Source organism: Vicugna pacos, chromosome 30 (assembly GCF_048564905.1).
Source record: "Vicugna pacos chromosome 30, VicPac4, whole genome shotgun sequence".
Classification (NCBI taxonomy): domain Eukaryota; kingdom Metazoa; phylum Chordata; class Mammalia; order Artiodactyla; family Camelidae; genus Vicugna; species Vicugna pacos.
Genome location: NC_133016.1, coordinates 20,298,575 through 20,316,272, shown reverse-complemented (window position 1 = coordinate 20,316,272; position 17,698 = coordinate 20,298,575). Strand labels below are relative to the sequence as shown.

At 49.9% G+C, this 17,698-nt stretch overlaps 1 protein-coding gene across 4 annotated transcripts in view; it reads right to left on the bottom strand.

The window, feature by feature from the left end:
* The window catches only part of SETBP1 (SET binding protein 1), a 360,642-nt gene extending 344,574 nt beyond the window's left edge, over positions 1-16,068 (bottom strand). Inside the window, exon 1 of one of the 4 annotated variants that reach the window (XM_072952280.1) lies at positions 15,887-16,068. The gene's annotated coding sequence lies outside the window, so the exon portion shown is untranslated. Of the gene's footprint in view, positions 1-3,025; positions 3,145-14,323; positions 14,440-14,972; positions 15,861-15,886 lie in introns of those variants that run through there. The other 3 variants (XM_072952278.1, XM_031692356.2, XM_072952281.1) reach the window with 3 other exon arrangements.
* Positions 16,069-17,698: the final 1,630 nt, after the last annotated feature.

The window sequence follows — 17,698 nt, the reverse complement described above, 5'->3', positions numbered from 1 at the left end:
CACATGCTTAGCATGCACGAGGTCCTGGGTTCAATCCCCCATCCCTCCATATAAGTAAACAAATGAAAACCTAGTTACTTCCCCCTCAAAAAAAAAAAAAATAATAAAGCACATTCTCCACCGGCGGCACTGGGGGAATCCTGACTAATCCCAAGGACTTGGGGGAAAGGCAAGTTCTCAGCCCCCACCTACGGCCCCAGGAGGGAAGCCCGGGACGCTGCCTTTTGATGGACTTAGGTTTTGCCGGCACCAGGTGCTTACCCCTAGCAACTGCCTTGAGCAAAGAGCACTGCTATTCTGTGTTTAAAGGGAATTCCTCCTTACAGTTTTATGCCTAGTCTCTTTAGAATAGGCATCAGCTGCACTTTATTCATCTACACAACCCCAATAGCTAGCGAAGCACCCAGTGCACACTGGACACTGAAGACATGCTGGTCGACTGAATTAAGAAATATACCAACAGCCTTGGACTGGGCTTCCCAGCATCACCCACCTCTCCCAGCTATTTTGCTTCCAGTGCCCCTGCAAAAAGCCACCATCACCCTGACCACTGCTTTCCAACGGCGCACATGGTGAAACTGACCCGGCCCTTGGCGGATACTGCAGGAGTCCAAAGACGTGGACCCTGGACCAGAAACTGACACCTTGTAACTGACTACACCTCAATTAAAAAATAATAATTATATGAAAATGAATATATGTATATTCATGTATGACTGAAAAATTGTGCCATATACCAGAAGTTGACACCACATTGTAAACTGACTATAAATCAATTTAAAAATAATTTAAAATTAAATTAAATTTTAAAAAAAGACGTGGGTTCTGGACCTAGTTCTGCCTCTTAGGAGCCCTCATGAGCCCTCTTTCCGCCTCGGTGTCTCCTCAACAAAATGGAAAAAAGCATCTTTCTAATCTTCCTCATTAGGTAACGGTTTTCAGCTTTTTTCCATCCTTTTTTTTCCTAATGGAACTACATGCTCCTTATAATTCTCTTGGCTAGAAACACACACACCTCATTGTCCTAAAGGCAAACAATCACAGATGCAGGAGAGGTTTGCTGCCTCATCCTTGACCCTTCCCAAACTCCCCTCAGCTCCTCATCCGCAGCCGTGTCTCGGCTCCACACTCTGCAGATCCCAAGAGCCTGGGCACCTCTCTCGTCTTTACACCTAGAAGACACAGCTGACCGGATCGTGCTCAAGTCAGAACCTTTTCCCCCTCAGAACCCTGTAGGGTGTCTTCCAGCATCTGAAGTAACAGGAGAGAAAACGAGGGCCAGCCTGGTTTTGCTTGCTTGGTAGGCAGCTTGTTTGCTGGGGTTCTAACTGAAGATATTTTTTCATTATAACAGAATTTTATTAGCGACAAAATGAGTAGACAGAATGGATCTCACTCCTGTTACCTTTCCTGGAGCACAAGGAGCTTCCTGCGTCTGCAGTGCAGGTTATTTCTAGTTCAGAACTGTTCCCTGCGATGGTTTCTGTTAGTTATTTTCTTGTATTCAGTAGTTCTGGTGTCTTTCTAGTTTTTTCTGTCACCTCAGTTTAAAGCTCTCATCTCTGTTCTCCATTTCTCTCATTTTCTCTCTCACTGTTTTTATTTCTTTATTTCGTAGTGTGGGAGAGCATTCCCAAATCTAGAGTCCATAGCACCCATTTAATTCTGTTTTACATCCTTCCTCTGCCTCTATTGACATCTTTGTGGACTCTTAATTTCGCAATGGCACACGTTGTATCCCCGCAATCTTTCTGCACTTTACTTACCTTCTTTCAGCCAATTCTGATGCCTTTTCACCTCTGCCCACCCCCGTTCTCATTGCTGTGTGCTCCTGCTCCATGGGGGCCGTGTTTTTTCCTGTTGCAGGTGTCTGGCAGCTCCCTAAAATTCTTATTTTGCTGTTGTAGTAAGTAATTATCACGATGCTGCTCCTTTCTCCTTGTCTGACTATCTGACTAGACAGGGAGGCGACTGTACTTTCAACCTAGGCTCATCGGCTACAGTGACAAGAATCCCTTCTCACTGTCTGACTTTGGTTTCGGGGGTGCTTGAGCATTCATCTTCCCATACGCCTTCGAAGGAATTTAGGCAGAGAGTCAAAAGTGGCTTTTTCCTCTTGGGGGACTTTCCATGCTCTGGGCTCCTCTTCTGCCTCCTTGAGCCAACACCTCTTCATCGCTCAGGCCCAAGTCAAACGGCACTTCCTGAGCTTCATAAACCAGACCAGAGTGCTCCCTCCTAGCACTCACTGTATTTTATAATTAACGCTTGTACTGCTCTTGGTTTCAACTCTGCCTCCCCCACTAGATGGTGAGGGCGGGAGCTGTGTTTCCTTAGCTCACCATGGGGCCCCAGAGCCCAGCACAGCTCCTGATCCATGGAGGACACTCCAAATTATCCACTGAGTCAATGCCGAATGAGAGGCTGTGTCCAAGACCAGCCAGGTACCATCTGACGCCGGTGAACACGACTCTGAGTGATGTGTCTCTGAAATCCTACGTGCTGCAGAGACACCCACCATAAATGCTCCATAAACACAGATAAAGTGATCCAGCATCCCAATCCTTACCAGCTCTCAATCAGCGAGGGTAAACGCAGCTCAGCACGCGGCTCCCTGACCCTGCAAACACTCCAGTGTTCTTCAGCAAAGAATGAAGATCAGGCTCAATGGCTCTTTTGTATTACTCACCTGTGTGGTACCTTCCTGACCACAGTTCACCTCCTCCAAGCAGCGTTTCCCCAGGTACTGCACCCACCACATTCCCCAGCAGCATCTCCTGAGCTGCAGCCCTTTCCAGATCCTGCTGACTTGCATCACTTCATATGATTCCCTGCTAATTCTTCTAGCTGGCCTGCCCTTTCTCCTTTCTCCATCTGGTTGCCTCTAAGTCATCCTTCAAGAATTGGATTAAGTTGTACTTCCTTCAGGAAGACTGGCTGGACCTTCCTTCTCCTCCTTGCGCCCTTGTGTGTACACGTGGGCACACACACACTCACACACACTCACAGATGGTCTTGTTCTCACCTCCCTGGGCATTCTCTACCCCAGCATCCGGAAAGCTGTATCGCAATGTTCCATACACCACTTTTGTCTGCCACCAGATCAAGAACTCCACAGGGAAGGGGCTGGGTTTTAAGCGGGTCTCTTCCACAGTTCAGAGCACAATGAACATGCTCAGTGAGTGTCCATGTCATGTCTCCCCTTGAAAAGAATAATGGAATTAGCGCCAATTTGATGTCACAAGTTTAGATTACTTAACTTCTCCCCACTTAGTAATTGTGTTCTTGGAAAATAGATTTAAGCTGTTCAAGTTTCATTTGGAAATTGGGTAATAATCTGACCTCAAGGGTTGTTTTGAGAAGTAATTGAGATTAAATGAGATACTTAGGAAAGACCACGTTGTGATCTCCTGAGTGGGAATTTAAAACTTTTTGGTAAATTTGATTTATTCTCCTAGTCTCATACCCACGCTAGCATTTGGCCAAATACTGCCTTGTCTTCACAGACCCCAAGTAAAGACTGAGAGCTGGGGGTTGCGGACCGATCTTCTCCATCTCCCTGCACAGTGGGAAGGACATATAAGCCTGCTGACTTGAGTGCTTTAATGCTGCCTGAGGTTGCTTTCTTCTTGTTCCTAGTTTGTGCTGTGGAGGAAGCAAGGCTTAGCTCAGTCGTGAATTCCAGATTCAGTTCCCTGCTCTGCCAACGGGAGAGTAGTTCCTTGTTCTCCCTGGGGCTCCCCATCCTCGTCTGTAGCTCTGACAACCTCAGGTGCTGAACGTTCTCTCCTCAACTTGTAACCAGAAGCCCTTCAAAGACAGAGCTGACACCTTACACCTCTTGATAGGTTTACTGGCTCTGCAGCTCTGCCTGGTTGACCCCAACACAAAACTAAGGATCAGTCCCTGCGCTCAGGGATGTCCGTGATGGAGAGAGACACAGGATCAAACTTCTGAGGCCTGAGGCTGAGCACACTGTCAACCAACGGTTCCAGCTCTAGCTGCACAAACAGTGCATCCTCTGGGAACCAATAACACAGCACAACACCCTGAGCCTTGGGTCTTGAGCCCCCAGGGAAAGGTCTCAACAGCACAGGCTGGACCAGTCCTCAGATTTACAGGGGGAGCTCTGGCTTTGGCACATCGCCCATCCCCTGCATTTCTTCATGCAGTCAAGAAAAGCCCACACTTGTATTGAGAGAGGGGGTTAAACACAACAAATGGCCCTGACAGGCATTATCAATTTAGTCCAGACAACAGCCCTGTGATGCAGAAGACCAGCCCTCATTTTACAGATGTGGGAATTATGCTCCAGGGAGGCTAATAATTTGCTACCTGTGCCAGATTCGCAATCAAATTCAGGCTTCTATGATTCCAAAGCCTGTGCGTTTATTTTTACATCATGATGTCTCTAAATTCAAAGTGATGCCAGCTTTTAACCAAACGCTCCCCCAGCTACTTCTAAAGCCAGTTTGGCCATCTGACTTGCCATATCCCTTAAAATCTCTGGGCATCAGTTTTCTTCTTTGCCCTCCTAGTCTCTTCACAGACTCTTACAAGGGAAAAAGTAAATAATAGATGCAGAATAGCATCTAAGTAGATTAAATATGCAGGATTGACCTGTAAGAAGTAACTGTGATCACAGTATTTCCTGTCCAAGTAGATTAGAGAGAGCCACATGGTAAGGAAAAGGACCCTAACTTTGAGCAGGGATCTAGCATAAAACAGATGCCTTAAGTTTATTCTTTTTTTTAATGTTTTTATTATTTTTTTTAGTTTATTTGAATGGATAATCTGGTTTATTTATTTTTAATGGAGGTACTAGGGCTTGAACCCAGGACCCTGGGCATGCTAAGCAGGCAGTCGACCACTGAGCTATACCCTCCCCTCGAGTTTATTCTTTGATTTAACCCAGAGATGTGCCCATTTTACAGATAAGAAAACTGAAGCTGAGAAATCTGTTGAAATCACAAAGGCAGGTCTGTCTGACTTCAAATGGCATTTGCTTTCCATTGAACCATAATGCCATCAGTCTTTAAATACCCAGCATTAGTTGTCACTTGAACGTGGATCCTCGACCACGCCATGTGGGAACTGGGGGTGAAAATGATACACCTCCCTGAAGGCCCTGGGGCTAAACTGGACAATCCAACAGATGATAAACTCCCTAGTCTTTCTTTCAAGGTCCCTTAATTTTGACCCACTACCTGCTCAGCCTTAATTCAAATTCCTTGACTTCTCAACCAGCTGATTCAGCAACAACCTTGCTCATTGTCATTTGAACCTAAAGTGTAACCTGACACTTAACGTGTTTGTGCTTCTGCTACGAAGGCATACCAGAGAACCAAACACTGGCTCCATTTTCTGTCCTTTATGACATTTGTCCTTCAGCTGTCTTGAACTGTCATTTAAACATTGCATTGTTACTGAAATTTGTATATGTCTGTCTCCTGTTATGCACTAACCTCCTGCAACTGAGTGCCCGTATCATAGAGCATTTTTGTTTCCTGGGTGGCTGAGCCCCATTCTGAAAGAAGAACTCTCATGCTCTGCCCGGGACCATGCATGAACCTACTCCCTGAACACCTGGGAAATGGCTGAATATTTTTATGGTTACTTGATATTGATTGATTCCCAAGGAGTGGGTCCAAGACTTTACCCCCCCCTTTTGCAAATGACACTAAAAAGTACTGTGATTTCTTTTAAACTGATCTAAGATGTGCTTGCTTTTTCTTTAGTAGAACACACCAGAAAGAACTGCACTGCAGGTGTCCTAGTAAGTGTGATTTATAGTTGCAAATAAAAGCTAAATAAATAAATGTTCAGTTGTTCATATGTAAAATAAATATGTAGATATAGTTTTTGTCCTAAAGATGCATCTTTTGAACTCCAGACTAAAAAGCTGGTGGCTGAGAGGGCTGACGGATGACAGGACAGTCAGATGTCAGGGTTCTCTAAAGTATGGTGTGTGGAAGTCCTCTGACTGGCACACCCTCCTGCTCCGCACACCTACTCTCCTCACGCTCTGAAAACTCCAGTCATGCCTCCCCTCTCAGCTCAGGGCAGATGTAGCCTTGGCCAGTTCCTCACAGGACCCCATCACATCTGTGTGGCTGACTGATACCCCACAGAGCCCTGGTCTCTGGGAAGCGGCCCCCTTTCTGTTTCTAGATCCTCAAGGAGAGTATCTTCCCCACTGTCCTGTGCCTACTCCAGGCCATCCCATTGTTCAGGACTCAACCCAAGTCCCACCTGCCCCATGACACTCTCTCTGTTCTGTCCAACCACTGGAGACGCCGGCCTTCCCTGTGCTCCCATGGGAGCTCAGTTACTGAGCCCTACACCACTGTCCTCTGCTGCTCCTTCACTGGTTTTCATGAGTTCTTAGGGAGCCTTCCATCAGACTGAGAACAGAGACAACTACCCATTCGTCTCTTGGGGTCCCCACGGCATCCATCAATGTCTATCACATTCATGGCTAAATGTTAACGAGCAGACCACATTTGTTGAAGCAGAAGGTTGAAAAGTTGAAGAGTCTGAATGAAAACTCTGGGCAGCTAAGACTGGGCCCAACTGGGCAGCTGAGACTGGGTCCTGGCTTTCGTCCTTCTCACTGTTGCCTGAAGACCTCAGACCAGCAAGACGCCTGCTCTGTGCCCTGTGCCTCAAAGTCAGCCAGCGGGGCCCTCCACACCAGGGCCTTCCTGCTCCTGCCAGACGGAGTACATGTTTGTGATGAGCATTCGTTTCCTTGTGGCAATTCCAAATTCACATTCAAACTTTGTCCCATCTCTGCTCCTGGGTCCCACCAGGAATGTCCCCTTATTCTAGTTTCACCATCAAACCCGAACCACATCCTCCTCGAAGCCTTCGCTGATGGCTCGCTCGCCCTGACCACCCAAACAGCATAATTCCACTTAGATCATGCTCCCACTTTGGCTGCAGACTGATGCTTTCCATTTGAGCTAAGCCTGTCTCTCCAGATATGCATTGTCCATTCTCCAAGGGCAAAAGCCACGTCTCACTCCTGACCTCTCTGGCCCAACGGTGCCAAGAACAATGGCACAGGCTGCAATGCTGAGTGAGACCTTAATAAACATTTGCGGATCCAAAACCCGACTGTAATCGAGCTCTGGAGAACAAAGTAATGAGCAGAGAGAAGGCCCAGAGGGCTTTCACATCATATCATCCTTTTTAGTCACCATTATGAATCAATACTTTAAAAAAAAAAAATCAAAGCTCTCATTGCTCATATAACAATAGGTCACAGAAATACCAACCAAAAACTGCAAGAGACTTGCCACCCAGATTGCGCTGTTTTGCTACAAGCACAACAACTGTGCCCAAACTGCTTCTGATGACAGTTCTCAGTCTGCTCCACTGGATTCATCAAATCCAGCGTCTCCGCTATCCACATCTTTCCAGGCCCAAGTTCAAACCCCAGGCAGCTTCCTTCCACTGACAGAACCGCAAATCTTTGGCTGATGAAAAGAATAATGAAGAAATTGAGCTTTTTTTTTTCTTTTTTTTTAACCTAGTTAGGCTTAATTGTCTTACTTGCCTTTTTTTTTTTTTTTTTCCTATCCCAAGTCCTAGAGTAAAGGTACTTGCAGCACCTCGGTAGCTTGTAGAGGCTCGCTCTTCCTAAATACCCAAGCAGTGTGCTCCTAGGGGATTCAGAACACCTGCTGAATGTTCTCAGGGCCTCAGGTCAAAGCCCAACTTTCCTGATCCCACCCCAACCCAAATCACAGAGGCCGCTGGCTTTGGACGAACGTGGGTCACTACCTTCCATCTCTAAATGCACGCACACCACTGCACCACTCGTTACAGACGACAAGCCATGGAAGGGCAGACTCTGCAGTGGGGACTGCGGGGACATCCCAGGAGCACAGGCATGGCCCCCGCCCTCATGCCCAACAGAACCTACACGAGAGAACCACGTCCAGCCCCCGAGATCCATGAGGGCCATACAGTAACACAGCAGAGATTCCAAGTGCCTTCTGGTCATAGGAAGCAGTAGGGAAGCCCAAACAGAGGACGTAGTCGAGACTTTCCAGAACCCGCCTTTGCTTGCTTGGTTTCCCTTGTCTCAGCTCAGTTATCGTACCAAAGGAGGCCAGTTTTCAAAAGAAGATGTACAGATCGGCCCTTTTCTTCCTCCCACATCATTCACGATGGTGTTTCCTCACGCTTCCATCACCAGCCCCTCCTCTCCTTTCCCTGTCTTCACCAGGGAGCTTCTCCAGGTCCAAGTTCCCCTCCTGTAACTCTCAACCACCACAAACACTTGGCGAAGTTGACCAACCCTCAGTGGGAGCGGTTTGGCCAGTCTTTGGGGTGGAGGAGATTTGAAACCTTTGAAAATTCTGGGGACACTTCAACCTATAGTCACAAGAATTTCAGAAGGGACCCTCCCTCCACATCAGCCCACACTCTTACTCTTGATCATGGCCCAAGCTAAAGAGCAGGAAGGCCGTGCACCTTGTCCTGCCCCGCATGCTGACGAGGGGCCAGCCCGGCCCATGCCTACCTCTCAGGAGCCTGTCCCTGGAGCTTGCCCTTTGAGCTCACTTCTCTACCCAGTCTTCTCTCCCACTGCAGACGCGCTCACTTAGTCACCGAGGAGTGGGAAGCACTGGGACTTAAGTAACAAAGATTGCGTGGTTAAATGCCAAAATGAGTGTGCTGGACGAAAAAAAAATGCCACTGGAATTTTCAGGGAAAGTCAAGAGCTGTGTGTGCTAGCAGGCACTTAATAAAGACTTGGTGATTGAATGAATGAATGAATCAGTGATGGATAGGATGTGCACGCTGTAAAACATCGTTAACTCTTGGGCTCGGAGGAAGAAGCTGAGAGTGGGCGACTGCCCCGAAAGACAGCCAAAAATACACAAAGCCGTTAACGTAAGTGGTTACTACTCACTGTGTCTGAGAGGCCCTCGTTGTGCTGGGTCACCGCGCAGGGCTTTAGTGCTGCCTCTTAAAGGACATTCACTTTTAATATTCTGTCTCTGCACAAATTCCCTGATTCATTCATGCGACAGAAGTCACTCATAAGCAGGGCTTTGTGGGGGCAAACCTGGCCCTTTCCTTCAGGGACTCACAGCCTGGAGGATCCGGATGCCCGGCAAGTGCGTTAGTCCCGAAGTGCTCTGGAGAAGGGGGTGAAGAAGGGAGAGCTGGCCGGATGTCCTAAGAGGCAGACACTGTGGCTAAGAGGGACAGATCGGGACATCTTCCAGAGAGGAGGTGGTGACACAGAACGAGCAGATCACGGAGGGGCACAAGTGGACAGAGTGCCCAGGGTTAGCAAAGAAACCAGAGGCCGGCGTGCACTACACAAAATGAGAACACGGCAAGGTGCCCGGGGCCGGCTGCTGGGCGGGGAGAGCCAGGAACCGTGGGACAGAGAAAGAGGCTCAGTACGGAAGAGTTAGGAGCAAATGGTCCGGGGAGGACTTCCCTGATTCTACAGAACGTGCTCGGTTTGCCAGGAGAGATGCAAGCTTGCTATCAGTTCTAGTCTTCAGAGAGGGTACAAATTCTGTCCTGAATGTCACTGCTCAGCCACCGTCATTCCCTGACGGAAACCCTCCCCCTTGCACTCTCTACCCCTCACCTCCCCTCTCTGTGTGTCGCCATGCCTTTTTCCTTTTCTCCTTCTCTTTCTCAACCGGAAGAGTCTTCTGAGCATCAGTGCATCCTTGAGTCCAAACTGGATACTATGTGAGACTCTTAAGTCTTGGGTACATGTGCACAGTAGTCATCCAGTCATTCAACTTACTTAAAATACACACACTGTACATACGTTTTCCCTTTGGTCAACTTGAGAGTTTTGAAAACAATTATTCTCTGACTGTTGTAAAACGCAAAGGGCCCCTGCAGGCATTTCTGGTCATACCAAGAGGTTACTAATCTCCTGGGCCGTGGTGACAATAATTCCAGACACCATGGAAATCCTCTCCGAGTTCAATTACAGAAATTAGCTGGTGTTATTTAATCCCAGAAGCCCCATGAAGTAGGCCAGGTAAGTGTCTCCATCCCTATATTACTGATTCGTTTACGGAGGCTCAGAGAGGTTGAACAATGTGTCCAGGGACATTCAGGTGGGGAGTAGTAGGGGCAGGATCCACACTTCAGGTGTGGTGCTCTTCACACGGCAACACAGCCGTCTGGTCCCAGGTGGGCCGCCAACTTGTATCAGTTCAGCAAGTCAGCACATCAATGGTCTTATCTTCTGAATGGGGATAAAATGCCTGTCTGGCCACCCTCCTTAGAAAAATCAAGGCGGGGAAGATGTGGTGTCAAGATACTTCTGAAAAGAACAAAGTACCATGCATATAAAAAGGAGTATGTTTTGATGGGAAAAGACAAATTGGGTCAGAGAAACATTTTTCCAAGCTGGCAAAGTTCTGAAACTCTTATCTGCTCACCATTCACCCCCTACGACTCCCCCAGAATTGGGAAAGGGGAAAGCCTCTGGCTGCCTGGGGGGTCAGCCCCGCTGGCTTTGCCTCTAAGTATCTCTCATGGGTCTGCTGCTCACAATTCATCACCAGCTCCTGGGGGAGGGGTGGCTGCTTCCTCCCATAGGATTCTGTGCACTTAGGGGATGCTCATGCTGTCCATTTGACCCTGGCATCATTTGCTCTGAACTGCATAGGAAGTGAACTGTGGGTTTTTACGCCAAAGGCCATTTAAAAAAAAAAACAAAAAAAAACACACAATGTTTCTTCAACCTTAGAGGATACCTTCTAAGGGGGTAAAAAACCAACTCTGAAAGGGAAGCTGCTCAAAGAGCCAGTAACTTTGACTCAGTCATCTAAGGTCACCAGTTCCCCCCAACACTTGGGGCAACAGCCCCAACTGGTGTGTCTAAGGGGACAGAAGAATCTAGCAGAAGACTAAGTGAAAATGGGAATAAACACTCAGAGCCAAACAAGAATGTAGGTTGGCATCCTTCCCTTGTGTTCTTGAAGCAGTACGCTCCGTGGGCATCTTGGTGTTTACTTTTCTGCACTTATCAAGCATTTGGCTGCCCAGAGTGTCTGCAACTTTATGACGAGTTTGTGAAACACCAGGGTTTCCTTTAGAAACAGTCCAAAAGGAAGCTCCGACCTATGGCAACAGGTCTGATGGTTGTTCCTCACTTAATCCTGGCCCAGAACATCTGGGGAAGGTCACCACGTTTCACTGGATGCCAGAGGACAGCAGTGGAATGGGACTGTCTCATTCCCTGCTTCACAGGAACCCAAGGACCAAGCCCCGTGATGTGCAGCAAGGACCCCGTGAGGCTTCCTTTTCTCAGGGCAGTGCGGCTACCCTTCCAGGATGAGAGCAGCCTCCCGCCCCCACCCCACCCCCACTAGACGGCCCTGAGCAAACTCAGTAACAGCATCCCTGCAGCTAAATCCTGACAATGCTAACGTGTTAATAATAATTTACCCCATTCTCCTGGCAGGAGCAAAACTGAAGCAACTTGAAATGCCATCAGCCAAAAATCATTTATTTCCCATTCCTGAGCAGCAGAGAAAACAAAGTTTCATTTGGCCAGGTCCACTTTCAATGGCTTTCTGGTTTCAATTAAAACTTCAAGTCTCCAAAGGAAAAACTGGCATTCTGGGAGGCTGAGGCCCAGCCAAGCTGCAGTGTCTCTATAAGAATCCAGAAAAGACATCCCATCCAGCCAGCCACTTCTCATCTTCCTCCACATCACATAGAAGCTTCAGAGCAGAGACCGAAGTACAACGAAAAATAATGACCAGGTTGAAAAAACTCTTCCTCTTCTGGGGGTACGTTTTTGTGCCAGAGAACTATTGATTTGGCTCCTAATGGAATTGGAAGTCAAGATAACAGCAGAAATGGAGTCACGAATCCGGGGAAAGTGCCTACCTATTTATTTCTTCTTCAGCAACTCCTGCCTCTCACCAGTGACCGTTTTCAACTACAATTTCTACAAAGATTCCAAGCACTGTTTCCCCACCCCACCCCCATTCCTCATTTAGGTCAGGTGATTTACAAAGTAGCTTCCCATGAATTATGCACAGAGAGGACCAGAAACCCTCGTGGCACCAAAGGGGCTCCTTGGTTCACTCAGGGACACCCCTAGGCTTCCCCAGAACTGGGTCTGCCAGCAATGCCTTCCTATGGGATGTTCTGATGTTAATACACAAAAGAGTCAATGACACCTCCACTTGCCTAGCCCATTCATGAACATACAAGGCGGTTAAATAGTTTCTCCCAAGCTATAAGTGGTCCCCTTCCTAACCACATGACTGCTTCTCAGCCACTAACCCTTCTGTTCACTACCAGCCAACCCCTCCCCCACCTCCAGTTTGTTTATTCCAGCGACACGTCTATTTTCTCTGCTGAGAGAGACAAGTCTGTTTCCCTCCTCTGGCTCCCGAATGTATTTGCTCACCACCTCCTCCCCCCCAGCCCAGCTCAGGTTACTGTAGTGGCTAGCAGCTCCCCCAGCCCGACTCTAACACCAATTCAACTTCCCAAGACTTAAGACATTTTTTTTCTTAATGGGGGGAGGGGAGATGGTGCGCAAAGCGGCACTTCCTGAGTACCTGGTCTCCTGTCTTCTCAAGCTACATTTCCTGAAGTTTGCAAATATTCTGTGTTTAACTATACTCTTCTGATCTGTTCTAATGCCCTTTTTTGGTAGCAGACAATTGCAATTAAATTTAGAGGAAAATAGTGCATCTTCAACTTGACTGAAACCTGGGACTTCTAAGTAAGGGCAAAATAGATCGCACCTCCCTCCTGGAGTCTTGGGATAGTGGAAGCCACAGAAAGCAGAAGAAAGGGGGAGGGAGGGACCTGAGATTGTAAACTGGCTACATTTTAAAGTGCTACAAACTTTCTCCTCCTTCACACGCCCCTGGCCAGTTGGCCCCGCCTCCCCATCCCTGCCAGACAACATCCAACTGGGGTGCGTGAAGGAAACTCTCCCAGACCGTCCGGGGCTGGCCCCAGTGCTGCAGATGTGGCCTGCGTAGAACAACACCCTTCCTCCCCACGTCCCTCTTTCCTAGCCGACTCCTGCCCCTCCAAAACACATACGCGTGCACGCGCACACGCGCGCGCACACACACGCACAAGTTTTGCAGATGAGGATGGGTTCAGACAGGCACATGAGATTTACCTGTGAAAACCACAGGAGGGTAATGGGGTAGGGCTGCCATAGAGCAACAGCAACTTTATTAAGTTAGCTTTTTGCACAAATCTACAGGAAAAGAAAAACAGGACGAAGAGTAAAGACAAAAAAAAAAAAGAAGAGAATAAAACAAAAATTAAGAGAAAAACAAGTAATACTAGTATTTCCATAAAGACCATGGATTCCAACTAACTTTAGGATAAAAGGTGTGGATAGTGGCGGAGGGCAGAGGGAGGTTTGAAAGGGAAAGTAGCTGTGGTAGAATTCCAAAATAAACTGCCCTTTTGGAGGAGAGCTTCTGCAGGGAAAAGAGACACACAAATTGGCCGTTTAGCATTAGATGTCAACCATGAGATTATCAAGACAGTTTATTTGAAGCGGAAACAAATCGGAAATCCTTCCCACAACAGTCCTCTTAGACCAACACACACACCCTCAGAACCCACAGAGACACACATAAAGGATAAACGCAGCATCACGGGGCAGTAAGACCCCCCCTTCCCACACCCCAGTACCTCTAGCCTCATCTCCTACTTCCAACTGCACAACTTTCCAATCTCCAAAGGAAATATTTCCAGTTGGATCCTATTTCAGAATTGTAACTGGTGTGGGTCGTGGGAGGAGGGGTGTTTGCAGCGTGTAGGGGATGGAGACTGGAAGACAGCATTTCGGTAGTTACTTATTTTTGTAGAGCCAGCATGCTCTACCGATCAGAAATTGCTATTACCCAACAATGCTTCCATCACAAACAGACACCAAAAAACACCATCAGCATTATCACCATCTTGCTAGGGATCTGCCCAGTCCAGTTTACCCGACTTTGTCTCTGTGGAACTTCTCGGACAGTATTTTAGTCAAAGAAGATAATGGTTTGAAAGACAAAAACAATAAATCGATACTGAAGGGTTCCTTTTCAGGAGTTATTTCCCACTGGAAAGCACCGAGCGGGGAAGCCTGTCGTTAACTCCCAAGCCCACGACTCCTCTAGAAACACACACAATGCGTGCTTTCAAAAAAGGCATTCGTCTGCTTTTAAGGGAATTCCTGTCTTTTCAGAGTACCCAAACCGGAGAGCACGAGAAAGAGATTCAGATCCATTGATTACAATTTTAAGAGAAAGACTAACACAGAGCCACGACACAAGCACACACCAACCTTCGCCGGCTGGACCACTTCTTCCCTGTTCTTCTTTCTATTAACGACACGTTAGATTCTGATACATTTCCCCCCCTTAAAAAATCCAACTAGATACAATGTAGCTCTCTAGCTCCACTTAACCTGCAAGTTACAAAGAGAGAGAGGAAAAAAATATCCTGCCGCCTTCCCACCCCTTTCCCTACCCCCTCCCCCTCCCGAGTCCACTCCACCAACGCCAAACCCGCCAGCCCCGGCAGCCGGCCGCCGGACCGAGGGAGGGTGCAAAAGGCGGGGGGAGGGGGAGGGCCAGGGTGGGGGTGGGGGGGTCAGATTAGGCCAAACTCAATAAGGTCCCAGACCTCCAGCCCGACACTGCCACCATCGCCGCCACCAACGAGCCACTCCAAATCAGCCAGCATCGCCGCTCACCGCCGGCGGCCCGGAATCGCGCCCATCCTCGGCAGCCTCGCCGGGACCCGCATCCCGCCCCTTCGGCCCCGTCTCCCCACTTCCCGCCCGGTGCAAAGTCAAAGCCCTGGCGAGAGAACGTTAACTTTTGCATGCAGGGAACATACACCGCCCCGGGCCCCGGCTGTGCGGGGGCCCGCGGCGCGGCGGGAGAGGCTGGGCGACGGGCTCCCGGGCCAAGGTCGCCGCGCGTGCTCACCCACGTCCCGGAGACCTCCGGCTCCGCTGGCCCCGGCGCTCGCTCAGATCCCGGCTCCTGTCGCTCGCCCGAGCCCCCGAAGGTGCTGCTGCGGCAACTCCATGGCGATGAGCATCTGTCACTCGGCGAGCCGCCGCGGGCGGGCCGCCCTCGCTCGGGGGGCGTCGGGGCCCCCGGGCGCGCGGAGGCGGAGGCGAGCGGCGGGCGCCCCGGCCGGCCCCGCGCTTCCCGCCCGGCGCGGCCGCCTCCGCCGCGCCACCGATTTACGGAGAGAGATACCAAGGGGGAAAATGGCGTCTCCGGAGCCCGAGGAGTCCTGGAGTAATCACACTCACACACACACACGCCCGCACGCACACACTCGCGCACCGCGCGCCGCGAGCCCGGCTAATTTTAGCAGGAGCACCCCCCCCCAAATTATATATATCCCCGTCTCTCCAATCAATGCTATTTTTTTTCTTTTCTTCAAAGGATGGATTGGAGCCTTAAAAAATGTTGCTGGGTTTGGGCTCGCAGGAGGCGGCGCGCGGAGGGCGAGGGCGCTTTTGCTGAGCTGTGCAGTTCGGCCCGCGGCGCCGGGCGGCCCTGCCCGCCCGCCCGCTCGTCCGCCCGCGGTCGCTAGTGCTGCCGCCGCCGCCGCCGCCGCCGCTCCATGGCCGCGCCCGCCCCGCGCCCCCGCCGCGTCCCCTCGCCACCCGCCCGCGTCCCCCGCGAGCGCTGGAGTGGGGTCGGACCCGTGTGGCTGCCTCCCGCGCCCTCTCCCGAGTCCCGGAGTCCTAGTGAAAGGAAGGGGGAGGGCGCGGGCGGGGGAGGGGGAGGATCGGAGCGGCCGCGCGGCGGAGCCGAGCGGGGACCGCCACCCCGCTGTCGGCCTCGGCAGGGGCGCGGGCGCCCACACCGCTGGCGCAACTGACCGGGGGCCGTTTCCCCGACTTGAGCCGGCGGAGACACAGCCAGTAACCGGCGAGCGACCTCCCTCTGCCTTCACCCTCCCCTGGTGAATTTCTGTTCTATCAATTGGAGGGAGTGGGGCTCGTGCGGGGGCAGAAGGAAAACAGTTCGTGGGGGCGGATCGGGGCCCTTCGCTGCCCTCGCGCCCCTCGCGCCCCTCCCGCCCCGCAGCGCCCTCGCGGCCCAGTGGCTCCTGCGCGCCAGAGTCCGCCGCCGAGACTGGGCGGCCGCGGGGACCGCCGCGGGCTCGGCGCCGGCTCCCGGGCTCAACACTGCCACTATCTGACCCAACAGGAGCAGTGTTGGGGGGAGCTGCGCGCCGAGGCGCGAGATATGATAGGCTCTGAAATTGGGAGCATTTTTTTTTTCAATCTGGTAATTACATTTCAGGGAGTTATTTTTTTGTTAAGCGACATGTATGCATTCAGATGCTTTTGTGCATTTTCTCGTTATTCACAAAAATTGGACCGTTGATGAGGGGAAAGACACGGAGAGATGACAAGTGCCCGTCGGCTTGCAGTTCCCTATCCAGGTTGGTGGAAAGAATAAACTGGAATGTCTTCAGCTTATACAAAATATGGTGATATTTTAATCTCTTTGAGTGTTTGTATTGGGGCTGCAATGGGGAACATTTTCAGGCCACTCAGCCGCAACCCCAGACAACTGAGAAAGGGAACCCCTCTGGAACAGGTCTACATTAGAGGACAATATAGGACAGACACCGATTCAGGAAGGATTGCAAATGGTTTTGCTTGAAGACCTCGGGTAGAGTTTACTCAAAACTGAGTTTCGGAGAGGACTCCTGTCTACCATGTTTTATGTGAAAGTTTCTGGGCTTTGGATTGAGGGGTGGTTTGGTACTGACGGAATGATCCCAGCCAACCGCATCTGCCACTGACGACCTGGGTCAGCCGCTGGTGTGAATTGGCACTGAACGTCTTCGCTCTCATCACTCGTCTCAGAGGGATGCTGCAGGGAAACGCGGCAAGGGCGACTAGCTCTGAGAACCCCCTAACTCCCATCCGGGTCCATGCCCTGGGTCAGGTACACTCTGCTTCTGAGCACTGCATTCTTTTTTTCAGAGGAATATTGATTGGCCAAAAACTTTTCCTGTGTTACTCATCACGCAAGACCTCTGTTCGAGCAATGTTTCAATAGGTTTTCTGTTATCCTTTATGCTGGAGTAATGTTAGTGGGAAAGTATTGCCTAATTGGTAAGAGATCAGCAGGGCATATGAACCAATGATCAAGGCACAAAATATAACGTCAAAACAACCGTTTTCTGCGATCACATGACCTATGCCTGATTCCTTCTGCACCCAGATTTCTGAAGTCCTGTACCAAATCCCCCAGAGGACTGAGATGGCCTGCAGGTCATTGCCGGTGCTTTCCAACAGAGCTCCAGAAACGGGAAGGGTTTGCCCCTGAGCACATGGCTGCCTGGTGTCATCTGAGCCAGAATCAAAGCTTGTTGTGCAAGTCCTTTCCCTTCTGTAGCCAAGGCATATTTACAGGGTCTTCCTTCTTGTGTTGTTGTGTTTCTTTGAAAAGCGGCTCAGAGGAGCACGTGCCCAATTAAAAATTCCCTATAATAGATAGTAAGTTAGTGATTCTGCCGAACTATAGTGTGGTAAAAGTTCACCTGCGAGATCACCTAGGCAAACTTTATCATTTTGAAGCTGAGGAAACAGAAACAGAGATGCAGTGGGCTGCCAGAGTCACTAAGTTGAGGCAAAATCATGAATAGATTCTATGCCCTTTGCCTTCCATCCCTG